Here is a 15,776-nt window from a genome sequence, read left to right on the forward strand (position 1 = left end):
ATCGCGATGGAAAATGTCACTGCTGTGTGTAGTGGAGAAAGGGTTAATGTCTTATCAGAAAGAGTTAAGGAAAACAGAAGGCCGCTGGTGATGACATGAGGACTCAGAATGTGGATATCAGGACACAGCCATGTATCCTGGAATAACAAGGAGCTCAGGAGATAAGGAGATCCCTTGTTGGCAGGACACACAGGGGTGCCTCAGGTATCAAGCCAAATAATAACACTGAATGCCTCTAAATTAAGATTAAATTACCTTGAGATGGTCGGTTTAAGGCAGAAGCAAGCATATTTCTTACATATTAAGTTCAGAAAGGGAGGACAGAGAGGGGCTTGTAAGTAACATGTGTTCCTCTAAAGTTGGTGGTTGAAAGGACGCACTCCTTGCATTCAAAGATGACAGGTTTGTGGGACAGTTTTCTGCAGAAGTGGTAAACTTTTAAAAAGTAGTACAGAAGTTCTGTACTTTCACGAAACAGGCTTACACAGGCGACTGGGACAGTGCTGGCAACCGGACTTATATCTGCCAGCTGTCCATGTCAGAGGACCACATGGAGTCCCGTTGCCCAAAATGTCTTGGGATGTGGAAGGGGATGAACCATTTTGGACAATGCTACACTTCCAACTTTGTGGGAACAGTTTGGGGAAGACTTTTCTATTCCAGCATGACCGTGCCCCAGTACACAAAGAAAGGTCCATAAAGACATGGTTGGATGAGTTTGGTGGGGAAGAACTTGACCGGCTGCACAGAGGCCTGAGACCTCAACCCCATTGGGATGAACTGGAGCCAGGCCTTCTCCTCCAACATCAGTGTCTGACCTCAAAAATGCTCTACTGGATGAATGGGCAAAAATTCCCACTGAAACACTTCAACATCTTGTGGAAAGACTTCCCAGAAGAGTGGAAGCTGTTATAACTGCAAAGGGGGGACCGACTACATATTAATCTCTATGTGTTTAGAATGCAATGTCACAAAAGTCCCTGTGGTCAGCTGTCCCAATACTTCTGTCAATATAGTGTATCTTGTCTTTGAAAAGAGACAAATAAAAAATGCAATAAAATGTATCTCATAAGTGTATGCAGAGTCGATGCTTAAACCACAGCATGTCTAATAAGCTCAAAGGAAAACCTGTATTTGACTTAGGGCAAGTCATTGCCACTAAAGAAGCTCATTACAGCATATGTAGTATAGCCGGTATTAGGAGTATTTTAATGGTTTCTGATGCTTCTTTTGATGTCTCTTTACCCTGGTGTTAAATGGATTTATGTGTTCTAAAAAAAGTAACATAAGTACATTTTTGTGTGAAATATTGGAGCGAGGGTAAAAAAATGTATAATAGAATACGAAGCTATTCCCGTGGAAGTGACTGTGAACGGGGTGGGTGATAAATTCTGTATCTCTGCCCCAAATTAAATCTCATCAGTTCTTATATTGGTTCAATCATCAGTGATATTAAAATGCACAGCATGCTTATTGCCGATCACCATTATAATGTAAGATTTTTCCTCTAAAAGTTTTTTTTTAGTTATTTTTTTTGAGATTTTTCCATACTTTTAGACTGATTTTTAAATGTAGAGTTTGTCGGGCGGATTTCACGTTAATGTGTATAAATGATTTTGTGGGATTAGCTCATCAGTGATTATACGTTTTAAAGGCTGCTCATCACGGCGGGTACCAGGTCTGGGGAGATGTTCTCCTACCAATTATATGATATAGGAAACTGGATCTTATTTCTGTAATGGGAATTAGGCTAACATTACAGGCACGGATCAGGTGTCATAACCAGATGGATAAGTATATTTCTGTTGAAACGTGAGCATTTACAAAACAATACATAATTGTTGGGATATAAATTAAGCAGACTATGACAATTAGACAGACAAGTATGATTCCAGGAATATATAAATATATATATATATATACCGATATATATATATATATATATATATACACACACACACACCGGTATATATATATACATATATATATATATATATATATATACACACATATATTGGAACTTTAACAGTGTTGTTAGAATTTTTTTAAAAAAAATTTTAAATTACAGGATTTATTTATTATTTATCTTGAATCTGGTATCCTTGCATTTTGGGAGTCCTATGAGAATGCAATAATGTCCCATTTTTTTTCTCTTGCATCTACATGTGGTTTTTTTTTGGACTCTACATGGTCAATGGTGTGAGTTAATTAATGGTTATTAAGAGTCACATATGGCTTCAGAGCCCATTAAACCAACTATTGCGATAATGAGTAGAGCTGGGAGTTAAGACTTGCGCATCTAGCTATTTGGAGAATGGAAACATAAGACACCAAAATGTACAGGCGTAGAAATGGCCAGGATATATGAGGTTTGCCGTTACTAGACCTTCTCCCAAATAATGCCTTCTTTGCGTACCCGAGAACACCCAGTTACACTGAGCCTTTAGTTTTTGGGATGCCGGTGGGCAGTGCTGCTGATGTTGGTGGGCGGTCCCATAGATATTGGTGGGCGTTCCCACTAATCTCGGTTGGGTGGTCCTGCTGATGTTTGTGGGGGGTCCCACTAATGTCGGTTGGGTGGTCCCGCTGACATTGCATGCAAATACAGCCCCACACGCAGTAAAACTGGCCGTGGTTGAAGGGAAAGTGGGCCGCAACGCCGCTCCCACTGGAGAGGTCCGCTCCTCTGTCTGGGGGGGCATGTATGATTGTAGCTTTAAGGTTGTGAGCAGGCCCCTCTTTTACCTAGTCTTAGTCTGTTAGTTCTAGTTTTGTCAGACCCCTTGAATATATGTGCTGTAAGAAGCACTGGATACGTTGTTGGTGCTATGTTAATAAAAGATAATAATAATAATAATAATAATAATAAAAAGAAATCAGCACCTATTATAAACACCACATTTACAGTTTGTGTATACAAAAGGGAGTAGCCATTTCTCTTGCTCTTCATGATTATTCCTCCCCATTAAATCACGCCTCTTTTTTTTTTACTGAGCTTGCCACCCCTTTGGAAAAAGTCAATACTTAATGATAACATGTAAGATATCACAATCGGTCATTGCACTCGCTGTTCCGTGGGTTGGATCAGCATTTTCTTGGCCCTTAGGTTAGACGGATTAGAACAATGTATATATTTCAGTGCTAAGCTTTATGTAAACCTGTCATATTCCAACAATTCACAGTCTTGTATTTGATTTTCTATGTGAATGCTTGAAGTCAGAGGCACCCTGGGGTTATAATCAGAACGGAAAAATTGCCTGGTTTCGCCCAGAGTCTCTGTAGTTCTGATTTAGTATCTTCAGTCCCTTCCAGTTTTCACCCATTTCCATTGCGGACAACTTTTGGACGTTCCCAGGTATGATTTCAATACGCAAGACACAAGCTTATATGACCCAAAAGGCAATAAGGCACTTTCTACCTGCACATACACAATTATGGCCTTGTGGGTACCATGCATCCTAAGCAAATCTTGGATTGAGCTCCACACCTTCTCCAGTCTTCAATCTGAGGTTTAGAGGCTCCTTGGTTTTAGAAGTTAGTAGAACCCAGAGATCTTCATACTACAGGCTCCCTCCTTGGACACAACTGCTTTATCAGTCATGTTTGTTCCTGGCAATGGAATGTTTACAGGGTTAATGTAAAATATGGACAATTAATGGGAATAACAATTTCATGGTCCTACAAGTAAAACCACCAGACCGTAGCACAATTAAAAAACCAAGCTGCCAACTTACCATCATGAAAAAATATCATACCACCAAATATTTCTTAGATGATTGCATTATTTTTAGCAGTTCCCAACCCTTGTTGTACTGGGGATTTGACACTGACCCCAGACCTGTTCACCGCATTTTAAATCCTGATGCATATTTAGCAGAATTGGTTTTATTTTACCAAACATGTTTGTAGTATTGTGCAGAAACATGTCTTTTAGAACATCTTTTCAAACAACAACTCAGCCCACAATGACCAACATCTGACGCTTGAGCTGTAATGGTGTGTCAACTGAGGACTACAGGGCGAGGTGGCAAAGAGGACAACTGACCATGGTCTTCATTATTTATGGGATACCGCCCCTAGAAGCTGTTGTTTCACTTGCAATTCCATAAATGGCCTCAGGGGGCATCAAGACATGGTCTTAAGATAGCATCAATTGTAATGGATGGACCTTGCCCTCCACCATCAGCAGTTGAAGAGGCATTGTAAAGGGCCCCACCTAATCCATTTTATTTTTGCTGGATATCTGGCCCATCGCATGGCCCTCCACTTAAACCCATTACAGGTTTATCCTGAGAAAAAGACACGTGAAGGAAACAGAGTCTGCTCCGTGTATATTTAGCAAATTCAAAGTGTAAACAGTTTTTGTTCCAGATATTGCTAGATTTCATTATTATGGCGAGATTGTTGTTTCTCCTACTGGTGCGCACACTCCGACTGTCTATATGTGTCTTCTCAGATTACTGCTGTTTGTCATACACAAGATCTGTAATCCTCACACGTCCTAAATTCTGCGAGTTATATTCCCAAAGTGAGACTGTTTGCCGAAGCTAAAACCAGCATTTAAAGCGCTAGCTACAGTGAAACGCCCTCACGGATTATTGGAGATCATCTGTGAAACCGTTATGCGCTGATTTAATATACAGTTCTTTGGCACGTGAAAGATGCGATAATACATTTTGTGATCCATCAAGTAAAAACACATGAAAAACGGTGATAATTGGTGCTAATGGCGTGAATGTGGAGGGGCGTGTAATAGCACCTGTTTTTTAAAAATATGTTTATTATATACACATACAAAGAAAAAACATGGGCAAACATTCTTTCTATATGTGTTCATATAATTTTTTTTAATATAAAATAAAATATATTAATAAAATATTAAAAACATATTATGTACGTAATATAATTATATAATACATAAAAATAATTAAATAAATAAAATAATAACATAAAATAATGATACAACAAAAGAAATGTAAAAAAAAAAAAAATTGGGATTGTCTTCTCAAACCAGTGATACTGGAATGTGTTTATAGATAAAGCCAGGAGCGTTGGTGGCCTCGGAGGAGCAATGCGAGAACCATTGTTCTAGATGCTTTTTCACAATCTTTCTAACTTATTAACATATTTTCTTCCAGGCAGGAATTCCTAGCATATCTTTTTTTGCCAACATGCGCTCCCTAAATATGAAAAGTATTATAAGAAATTGTGTTAGATTCTAAAAGATAGAATTTTTGAAAAATATTAAATAAGGCCCCCCCCAAAAAAAATAATAAATAATAATAATAAATAATCCTAATAATTTTAGTCTAATTAGTGAAATAATAATTATATTAGTCTGTCAGTCCTAGTTTTGTCATAGTGCATGAATATATGTATTGTAAGAGGCGATGCATAAGTTGTTGACGCAATATAAATACAATTATAATAATCATAATTTATTATAAGATCAGTGGTTTTTTGTAGGTAGCCTTGCTGTAGATTGCAAGCTCTGCATTCCTCCGATTGTTCCAATGCCTCAAAACAGACTGTCTCACCAACCGTATAATACAAGGGAATAATAATAATACAAAAAATAATGAAACTAGCTAAAAAAGGAACAAGGATATGAATGAGATCTGTCTTGAGGGGGTAATCCCTTTAAATTCTAAATTATTCTCCACTATGGGAGAATAACATTTTAAAGAACTATTAGCATCTTTTTAATGGATATCGCTACTCAACATTTTCATCCTCATAAATACAGGACATCATTCTAAATATATCAGCTATTAAACTGTATATTAATCACTCTGAATGGTGACAGATAAAAATGTAAACATTCATGCGCAGATACCTGCATCAGGCGCAATCACATCTTATCTTAAATTAAACAAAAAAAAAAAAAATAGCTGTTTCTTTGAAAACATCGCATTTGACTTTTAGAACATCTCAGATACTGTACACGCTAGACAAAAGACAAAGGTTTTCAGGACCTGCGTGGAAACAAATAAATCAAAGCATCTGGACGCCTATGTGTGGCTACCCAACACTTAAGAAGTAATTGCCTACCAGCAGAGCACCCAGCAGATGTTTACGAGACCTGTGTACAGTAATCGCCCTGCTGCTACACTCCACTCCAGTGCTTTAAATCCATGTCGTATCGGCGATACGGAAACCGCATAGTTCTTCCGCATGCGTTGGATTAAATAAATTGAGGATAATACATCATTTATGTATGTGGACCACTCGGTTTATTTTAGGGACAGCCTAGCAAGGGTTGTATTTGAAGGACACTCTATGTGGGGTCTATTTACTAAACGGAAGTGTTGACAGAAGAGTTTGCAGGAGAGTTGTGTTTCAGCTTCCATACATTATAAAGTCTGAGCTTCTGCTGAAGGAAGAGCATGGCTGGCCCTGTAAAATGTATAGTTCAATCAGAGGGTTTTCTCCAAAATATCCTCGCTCATTACTTTATACATGGCTAGCTCAGCCATTTGGGTTGCAGAAATCTGCCAACCCCTGTACGTGTTTGCAACCCCGTTGGAGATCAATGTGTTCTCCTCACCAAGTTCCTGGACCAAGGATGGTCCCGTACCGTTACAACGGTGCACATAAGGCTTCTGGAAGTCACAGTGACTATGTGACATAAAATAAAATGCCAACCTTCCATTCCACTTTATTAATAAGAAAAAAACAAGACTGCCAGATAAATCTTAGTCTATGGCTAAGGATGGGATGGAGCCTTTACTTAATGTTAGAAATTACTTGGCCATAATAATAATAGGAAGAAGAATAAGAATATCGGCCAATTTGGTGTTTTTGTAACATACTTAATCGTTTGTTCTAGGATTTCAGAAAAAAATATATTTTTCTTCTACGAGAAGTGATACGACACATGTATTTTATTAAACGGAGAAGTAATCCTTGTAAATGAGACGTTAACGAGCCGTCTGCTATAGACCTAGCCCCGATACTCCCACATCTGGAAGCAACGGAATTGTAACATTACCCACCTTCTTTTTTTTAACTATTTGGGAAAGGAAAGAGTATGTGTTTCAGGCTCTGCTGAACTGTGTGATGAGATATGCTTTGCTGTGATGACATCACAATCTTGTATCTTACAACATAACAAATCACCCCCCCCCAAATTATACCCTGTATGGCTCCTGAGTTGGCAATCACTTGTAATACGGAAGTAGATCAAACCGATTCTAGTTGTTTCCAGAACCTTAGCGCTGATGGGTAACATTTCGTCTACAATGGCAGCCCCAGTTATGGAGACACCTGAAGAGATGGAATAAAAGAACATGCGGATCCATAGAGATACCCACCAAAGGGGTCAAACACATTCAAACATTTCCTTCCACTACACTACAGTCCACCACATTACCACGTAGACCATTATTATTTTATGTCAGGCACCCTAGTAGTCCAGGAGAAACTGACCAGACATCGGCAGATATACGTCTCGCCCCATTGAAGTTCTCTTGAATCCTTTTACTGGTCTCCATTTTTCCCCATTTCAACAAAATGGTCTTAGAACCCAGAAGACGTCTCATCCGTGGAGATTTGCCACACATTTCTTATAACTTGAGAGGTTCTGCTAAGTGGATCCAAGGTTCTTTAACGAGCGATCCATAGATATACTAGGTTCCTACACCTCTCCAGGTATAGTCTGCCACTTCTCCTTCTCTTTTCCTCTTCTCCTTTCTCTACATTTCAGTCTCTCGGTCTTTCCACCTCTCTCATTCTACGAAGTTTTTCTGTGAATTCCCCCTTTTCCCTTCTCTCCTCCTTCTCAAGCAGATTCATCTTTTTTGATTTTTTCCTGCGTTTTGCAGCTGGGGTCATGCAGACAGGGAAATATTCTGTACGGCTATACATTACGAATCACACAAAAAAAAAATCCTACGTGCAGATCCATCGCACTTAATGCTAATTCCACAAACCAGCTCTACTCACTGGTTGTTACGGGGTTAAAACATTTCTCCTTTATTTCTATCACATTTAAATATTACATTTTTACCCCCCTTTAGGAACACACATATTATTTTGTTAAATGTTCAATACGATTACACCAGATGTTGCGATAAAAGTACGTTTTTTCCCTCCGTCTGGAGCTAAAGCAGATTCTACAAGCCCTTTCTGTCCTGTTTACTGGTTAAAAAATGATAGAAAAAAAAAGTATTCCACGCACATTCGCTTAATGGTGACAATGTATGACCAGGGAGGCAAAACATAAGTACCGACAATTTCCCAGTAGGAAAACAACTAATTCCCCATACTTTTAACACGCTCAGAAATAGTATGAGCTTCTACACCAGAGGTAGCGACAAGGCTGGCTTCCGCATCATTATTATATGACTATTATTATATATGGGGCATTCTAATCATTAGAGCTATACTGTTAATTGCATTAGCCGTAATAATATTAATAACCGTAAAGGTAAGATTAGTCCAGTTGGAGCGTGTGAGATTCTGTAAAGCGTGAATATTTTTTCAGTGTTCCTTGGGATTAAGAGGATGTGAAATTTTACAGAACAGTGAATTCATGTATAAGCATTTTGCTCCATTTTTTATATTTGTATCCCCTTACAGCTGATATCTCTTTCCGTGGGCTAATCGTGGGCACTCTCTTGTCCTAATCTGGAAGTAAGGCGCGGTTTTGGAATGATGATGATGACCCTATCATTGTGAATGAAGTGCAAGCCCTAAATTGGTGCCCAGTGGCCCAGCTTAAACATTATGTTATTAAGGCCAATAAAAATACAAAGACGCATGAAGACATATCCACAATTAAACACTGTATTGCTCTAATATGCTTTTTGAATTTCCAGGGGGTGAATTAGCGGTGTTTCTTCTGTTGGCCTTTACATTTTTATCCTTTATGCCCCTTCTCAGTCCGCTTTCCCATCCTTGTCTCCTGTCGCTGGCTCTCTTCACATCTGCTCTTATTCTCCTCTGTTGAATCCATGTTTTTATCTTTCCCTTCCGTAATCCTTGTGTTTTTGTCTTCTTTCTCTTCATCCTAGTCTCTTTCCATTGTTCTCTCTTTTCTTATCCCAGGCCATTCTCCATTCCATCCTCTCATCATGTCCTACTTCTTCCTCCAAATCTATCTTTTCGCTCTCTTTCTTGCCTACTCATTCCCACCTTGTTACCCCTCCAAGCTATCTCTTCATGTCTTGATGGCTTCTCAGGATGTCTTACTTACTTTCCCCCTTCTAGCATCCTCCATAACTGTCCTTCTCCCTGCTCTTCTCTTTCCTCCATCCCTTCACTTTATCCTTCTGTCTATTCTCCACACTCTGTCTCCTCAGTGCCCTTCTCTCCTCCATCTGCCTTCTACCCAGGCCTTCTACTCAGTCTTCTTAAATTGCTTCTTTTTGTACCAAAAACAAACAAATCATGATGCATTTTGCATTGTAATACGGTAATGAAAAAGAGAGAGAGAGATAGAGACAGAGAGAAAGATTTTGTTATTCCAGCAAAAAACAAGATTCTCATCCCATGCTATTAAGCCCCTGTGACAAAGGCCTTTTAACCTTAACTCTGAAACACCTGATTTCACAAATGATGGGACAAGATGTAATATTTTATATACCGAGAGCAACACGCCTGCTTTTGGTTCAAACAACAATGTATGCCTTTACTTGAACTGCTACACCTCCAAGGAGCCACAAGAAGCCTGCAACTCCTGTAGAGAAAGGGTTAAATGAGATACAGAATTTATGATGATGAGAGCAGCTCGGGAACAATTCCTACAATTCTAGCTGGATGTTTGTGTGCAAAGCAGAGTTACAGTCCTGCCCATCTGTGCATTGGGACAGTACAGCAACAGATGTGCACTTCTATATATAAAGCTTCTTCATTAAGGAGGTAACAATACAACAGCAGTAATAATTCCCTTCAAAATGAAGAGTCTTTAAAATACTGGCTTTAAATTACACTCTGCAATTAGTTTAATTGTTTGTAATCTAATGATTGCAGTTATTATGAATACATGGATCTACTGTGTGCTGGTGCCACCTAGTGGCAGATCTAAGTAGCACAATACATAAGCACAATTTGACAGAAGACCCATATGGCCCATGTGGTCTGCCAATTTTTCCTGATGTAAGACTCAGACCTTAATCAAACCTTGGTTCCATCTTAGAATCAGGATAACCTTATGCCTCTACCGTGCACGTTTAGAATTCCCTCACTGTGTAAGCCTCTACCACTTCTGATGGGAGCCTGTTCCATTTAACTACCAACCTTTCAGAAAAGTAAAACTTCCTTACATTACATGTAACCTCTGACCCTCTAGTTTTAGACTATGACCTCTTGTTTTAATATTTCTCCTTGTTTGATGTTAACTTCCCTCTTGTATTTTGCTAAATTTAAAGTATTTAAAAGTTTCTATCCCATCGCCGCTCTCTTCTCTCATCCAAGAAGTACATATTGAGATCCCTTAGTCATTCTTGAATATTAGATATACTATTAACAGATATAATATTTCACAATCATGGAAATAGGTTCTGTTATTTGAAATAAATATACATTTTAGACTCGACAGGGTCTACTGCTAATTATTAGTTCAGGGATAGCATTATTGACTATTAACAGACCCATAGACTATTATCCACTATAATTATTGTAGAAGTGATTCTATTTTGATTACTTCTTTTAACTATTTATAGTTATTTATTTATATGTTTGCCATATTTTAAAGATACCTAGACTACAAGAATCTCTTTTGCACCACTGATGATGTCATGGCGACATAATGGGGGTCCCCTTAAGTATTTTTTTCAATCATTTTTAAATATGATTATATATTATTCATAGATAAAATAATATACATAATAATATACATAATAAATCATTTATAAATATATTATTATTATTTCATGTATTAATAGTATTAATAAAATATGATACTGAACAAAGTTTCTAGTAGTGTCATCAATCACCATAGTAACAAAGGGAATGGTCCAATCAGAAGACCAGTTTAAAACTTTGCACTAAAATGTCTTTTAATATATAAGATTTTGTCATACAGGAATGGTTATGCCAGTCATTTGGTTCTATGCACATAATATAGAAGTATACGAGATAGAACATTCTTAATGTTACAGCAAGAAACCACTCCCCGCATCACAATTACATTGTAAATCTATGGTGATCAGCATGGCGGATACCACAGCTGGCAGGACAATAAAGTGTTCATATTTATATATGTATATTTTTGGGGGTTTTATTTTTGGTACCTGATAATTAAAGGTTATATTAAAAAAATGTTAAGATTTGCCTTTTAAAAAGCTGAATTTTTTTTTACCTGGATATTTGTATATTTTTGGCACAGTCTGCTTACGAAGTACACTGAGAACCTGCTAATATTTAGTATCAAGAACTAGACATGGGCAAGCTGGCCAGTGGAGCCCAGGTCTGACTCATGGAAAGTAGAGAGCTGGCAACATTCTACCTAGGGGCCCCGTAATAATAAAGCTGCCTAAAACTCATCTTCCAACACCAAAGTTAATGTCCATAAAAAAATTTAAAAAAAATATAAAAAAGTATCCAGTCATCTTGTAAATGCTGACTGAAGTCCTGGCTCTTCTCTAAAGAGGCTCCACGTAGGGGTCTTTCAATAAGAGCAGCCCAGGGGGCAATTGTCTCCTTGCCACCCTCATCTCCTGTTCAGGAAGCCATGCTGAAGCTGCCCAGGAGTCACTGGTAACTGTCCTCAAGAAGAAACATGTATCCCCACAATCCTGCACGTGTCTCGGTGTCCAAGATGATTTCTTCTAGAGGAATGGCCCCCAACCCAAAGCACCCAAACAGGGCAGGATTTAGTGATCTGCTTTAATAGGGAAATTCAGAAAAAGTTTTATGTACCGTGGTGTTCTGGAGCCAATGACATGATTTTACGGGGTTCCATTAAAAGTTTAGTTTTCTTGTGTTTTACATACTTTAAGATAGTTGCATAACATATATCCTGGAATCGGCCCATTAGCCCAAATTATAATTTGCTGTGTTTACGAGCCCTTTGTGTTTTACTTATTCACACGAGATCTTACCAACCAAACAGGCTACCCTAAGACAGGGCTAGGCTGCCAGTAGCCCCTCTATCTGTTGAAGAACTACAATTCCTATTATGCACCACAGGATCTAGTCGTTTCTAGACGGTTGAGAATCGCATATCTCCCAACTCATCCTTTTTCCTCCCCAGCCATCCTTCTTTGAGTATACCAGTGTTCTACAGACCTAAAACTCCATGTATCTCCATGCCACGTGACTTAGTGCTATTGAATGAAGGCAACATCATATAATATGTCCCACCAAATCCTGTTCTATAGGGTTCCTGTACTTCTTTGTAGGAACATGTGGTTCAGTTTAGTCCTACATCCAGTGGCGTATAGACCTTCGGTGCTGCCCTGCCTGCTGCCCCGTCTGCTGCCCTGCCTGCTGCCCTGTCTGCTTTAGATACATGGTGAGAATATTGTGAACCAAGCGGTAGCTCGAGGTGGCCGGGTAAGACGTTTGTGAAGATCTGGGGGATGTTAAAACGAGATGGACATGAGGGAGGCAGAGAGGGGAATGTAATGTTGTTAGCCATCTGGCGCTGGAGAGGAGCACACTGCAGGTGGTAATTAGGGTTAATTATAAGTTGTTTCTGTTTGATTTGAATCAAAGAAATATTCTAATTCTCTAATAATACATTTAAAGGCAATCTGCTGCCAACGTAAAATCAAATTTCGATACAGCCGTAAAAGGGATTCTAATGCAGTTTGAGAAACTGTCACCACCTTAGTAACCAATGGAATGATTGGACTGTTGGTTGCTATGGCGACAACACCCCTTTTGAAGCTTTGCACCGGGATTACTTTTCATACTTTCTGTTACATGGTAATGTATATGCAATGATGTTTTTCACAATTACATTTTAGTTTTTGTTTGTTAATGGTAATTAATCATGATCAGTATAAGGAATATTGAATAGATATCGATACGGAATAGATTTTAAATGCTGATAGGGTTAGTCACTATATATAACTCATATATTAAAGAATAATAAATATTAAAGTACTGTAACATGCAGTCTTCAAAAATGAAAAATGACCTAAAGTAGAAGCTGCAGCCATGAATCTGGAGCTGTGCTCCTTCTCCATGGTGGAGGTACGAAGGAGCGCTGGCCGGCAGCTGCCTAATGACATCAGCGCGGCCGATGACTGTATATAAGAGGGCGCGCATTATGTTTTTATGGTCATGTGGGCCCGGGTATACCCAGCCAGTGGCCGCACCACCACCAGATCGGGTACGTATGAAGCGATGTTTGCCAGTGGCCCACTGGGCATTGGCCTGGTGTTCCAGATTGCCAGTCTGGGCACACTTAGGGTGCCAGTTGATGTAAATCTATATCTTTTAGAGGATGGCAGGATGCCATAGATTCCTTGTAAAGATGTATCCCTGTAATCTATGTTTTTTAAAAATGTGATTATTTTTATTTTTCTATTTATTTAGCACCATGTACCCCACGGCGCTGATCATAATTATTCTTTGCATTGCTTTTGTTAAAGATAGATGCCCAGTATTTTTGCTTAGGGGTCCCGAAAACCTACAGCTGTGATTGGTTGGACCTTCATAATGTAAAGTTAAGTTGCTCTGATGACATTTCCCAGCTCACTTACTGAGGGACTCGGAAGGAGGGCAATATGGCATATGGTTGGGGCCACTGGGATATCTAATGTTCATTGGGAAAAGAATCTTTAAATTGTAATGGCAATAAGCCATATGGTTGGGGTTGCCCACAGGCTTATAACTGCCAGGTCATCCCTGAATATACAACTTCATTGATTTGTGAACATTTCCCTGCCTTTCATTCATAGCAGATAATTCCCTTACCTTACCAGTAGGTGGCAGCAGAGGACCAACATCAACGTATACAAAATAATCAAGTAAAAGGTGTGTGAATGTATGGGACAGGCACCAGAAAAAATGCCTTTTATACGTTACATGTAACATAGGGTAATAACTAAATGGCTTATATTCCATATTTAAACCACAGAAACAAAACACAAGTAAAAAAAGACAACGCTCTTCCACCTCTAGTTCACCAACCTTTGAGGTCTACAACTCACATCACGTCATCATCATCGTTCTGGCGAATTGGAGTGGTGATGGGAGTTGTGGTCCACAAACACTCATTGGCTCTATTTAATTTTTTTTTTTAAAGATTTAAATAAATTATTGTGTCTGATTTAATTTTATCATTTTATTTAATTTTAATAGAGGTAGAGAGGGTGTTCCTGTGACATCACAATCATTAAAACCTGCATGTTAGCATTTATCAGTTTGTTTTTTGGCACATCAGCCAGCTCATCTCAACATAGATCACCTAAAAGCATGCTACCTGTTCTACTCTTAGATATACATACATGGGGTCAGTCCCATATATACATGGAGTCAGACCCATACATACATACATGGCATACATATGAAAAACTAAGATAACTATTTATTTCTTAATACCTTGTGCTTTTTTTCTCAATAAATGTAATTTTAGAGATACCTTTTTTAAATGTAAGGGATTATCTTACCTCAAGGAAGCCAACTTCTTTCCCCTCTCCCCACCCTGGCAGAGGATGAGACTACAGATGAATGTCGGCCCTGGCACTTCGAGGCCGATGACTGATAAATCCCATGCACCTGGTCGGACATGGCGGGGTAGACAGCCTGCCACTAAAAGACTGAATGCAATAATAATGTTAAGTGGCACAAAAGGCACAATCCAACTGGGCATTTGCTCGCTATACCCAATGGTGAGTCCAAGTTGCCCATGGCATACTAGAGTCTTGTTGTCATGAGGTTTTCTTTTTATACGGAACGATTGCTCTGCTGGTGATCCAGCATCTCACCCCTATGGTGCCCCCCCCCCATCACACTGCTCAGGGATCTGGAATGCAGGTGCGCTCGAGCCAAATACCCCAATCACAGCTCGTTCATCAATAGCGACAATGGGGGCCACAAATAAAAAGTGAGGCTGGTCTGAAAAGTGGTCTTATCACTGTAACAACCAATGGAATGCACAACCTATGTAGCTCAGGGATAAAAAAAAATACAGAGGCACAGAATTTAATGATTCAGAATAGCTTTATACCTACCCCATGTGTGTTTAAATTACTTCACTGTATTAACCTCTACCACTTCTGCAGGGAGACTGTGCCATTCATCTACAACCCCATAGGTCTAATAAAACTTCCTTAATTTACAGCTAAACCTCTAACACTCTGGCCTTAGATTATGACCTCTTGTTCTAACATTTCTGCCCTGATCTAAACTTCCCTCTTGTACTTTGTTAAATCCCTTCATGTATTTATATGTTTCATCAAACCTTCCTTCTGTTTCTTTCCTCCAAGCCGGACATATCAGGATCCCTCAGTCATTCCTGAAGACAAATCGGGGTCAAAAGCAAACTAATTTGAAGGGGGCAGCAAAGGTGAAATCTGAATGGGTACGTCCAAGCCACCCGTGATTACGTTATCCACCTCTGACGTAGGCCATTCCTATTTTGGATGATGATGATAATGATGATAATGATGATAATTATGTACAAAGTTTCACTAAGCTTCTATATTTGTGTTATTTAAATGCTACCCCTCCCCCAATCACAATACCATGTTCATCAATGGATTTTTTTTTGTGGGTGATGACATAAAAACAAATATAATTTAAAACAATAGCTAAACCGGATAGAGAACCGTATTTAGAACAGGACTGACGGCTTGGCCGCGAGGACAAGATGATGAATT

Source organism: Spea bombifrons, chromosome 4 (genome assembly GCF_027358695.1).
Source record: "Spea bombifrons isolate aSpeBom1 chromosome 4, aSpeBom1.2.pri, whole genome shotgun sequence".
In the NCBI taxonomy this organism is placed as follows: domain Eukaryota; kingdom Metazoa; phylum Chordata; class Amphibia; order Anura; family Pelobatidae; genus Spea; species Spea bombifrons.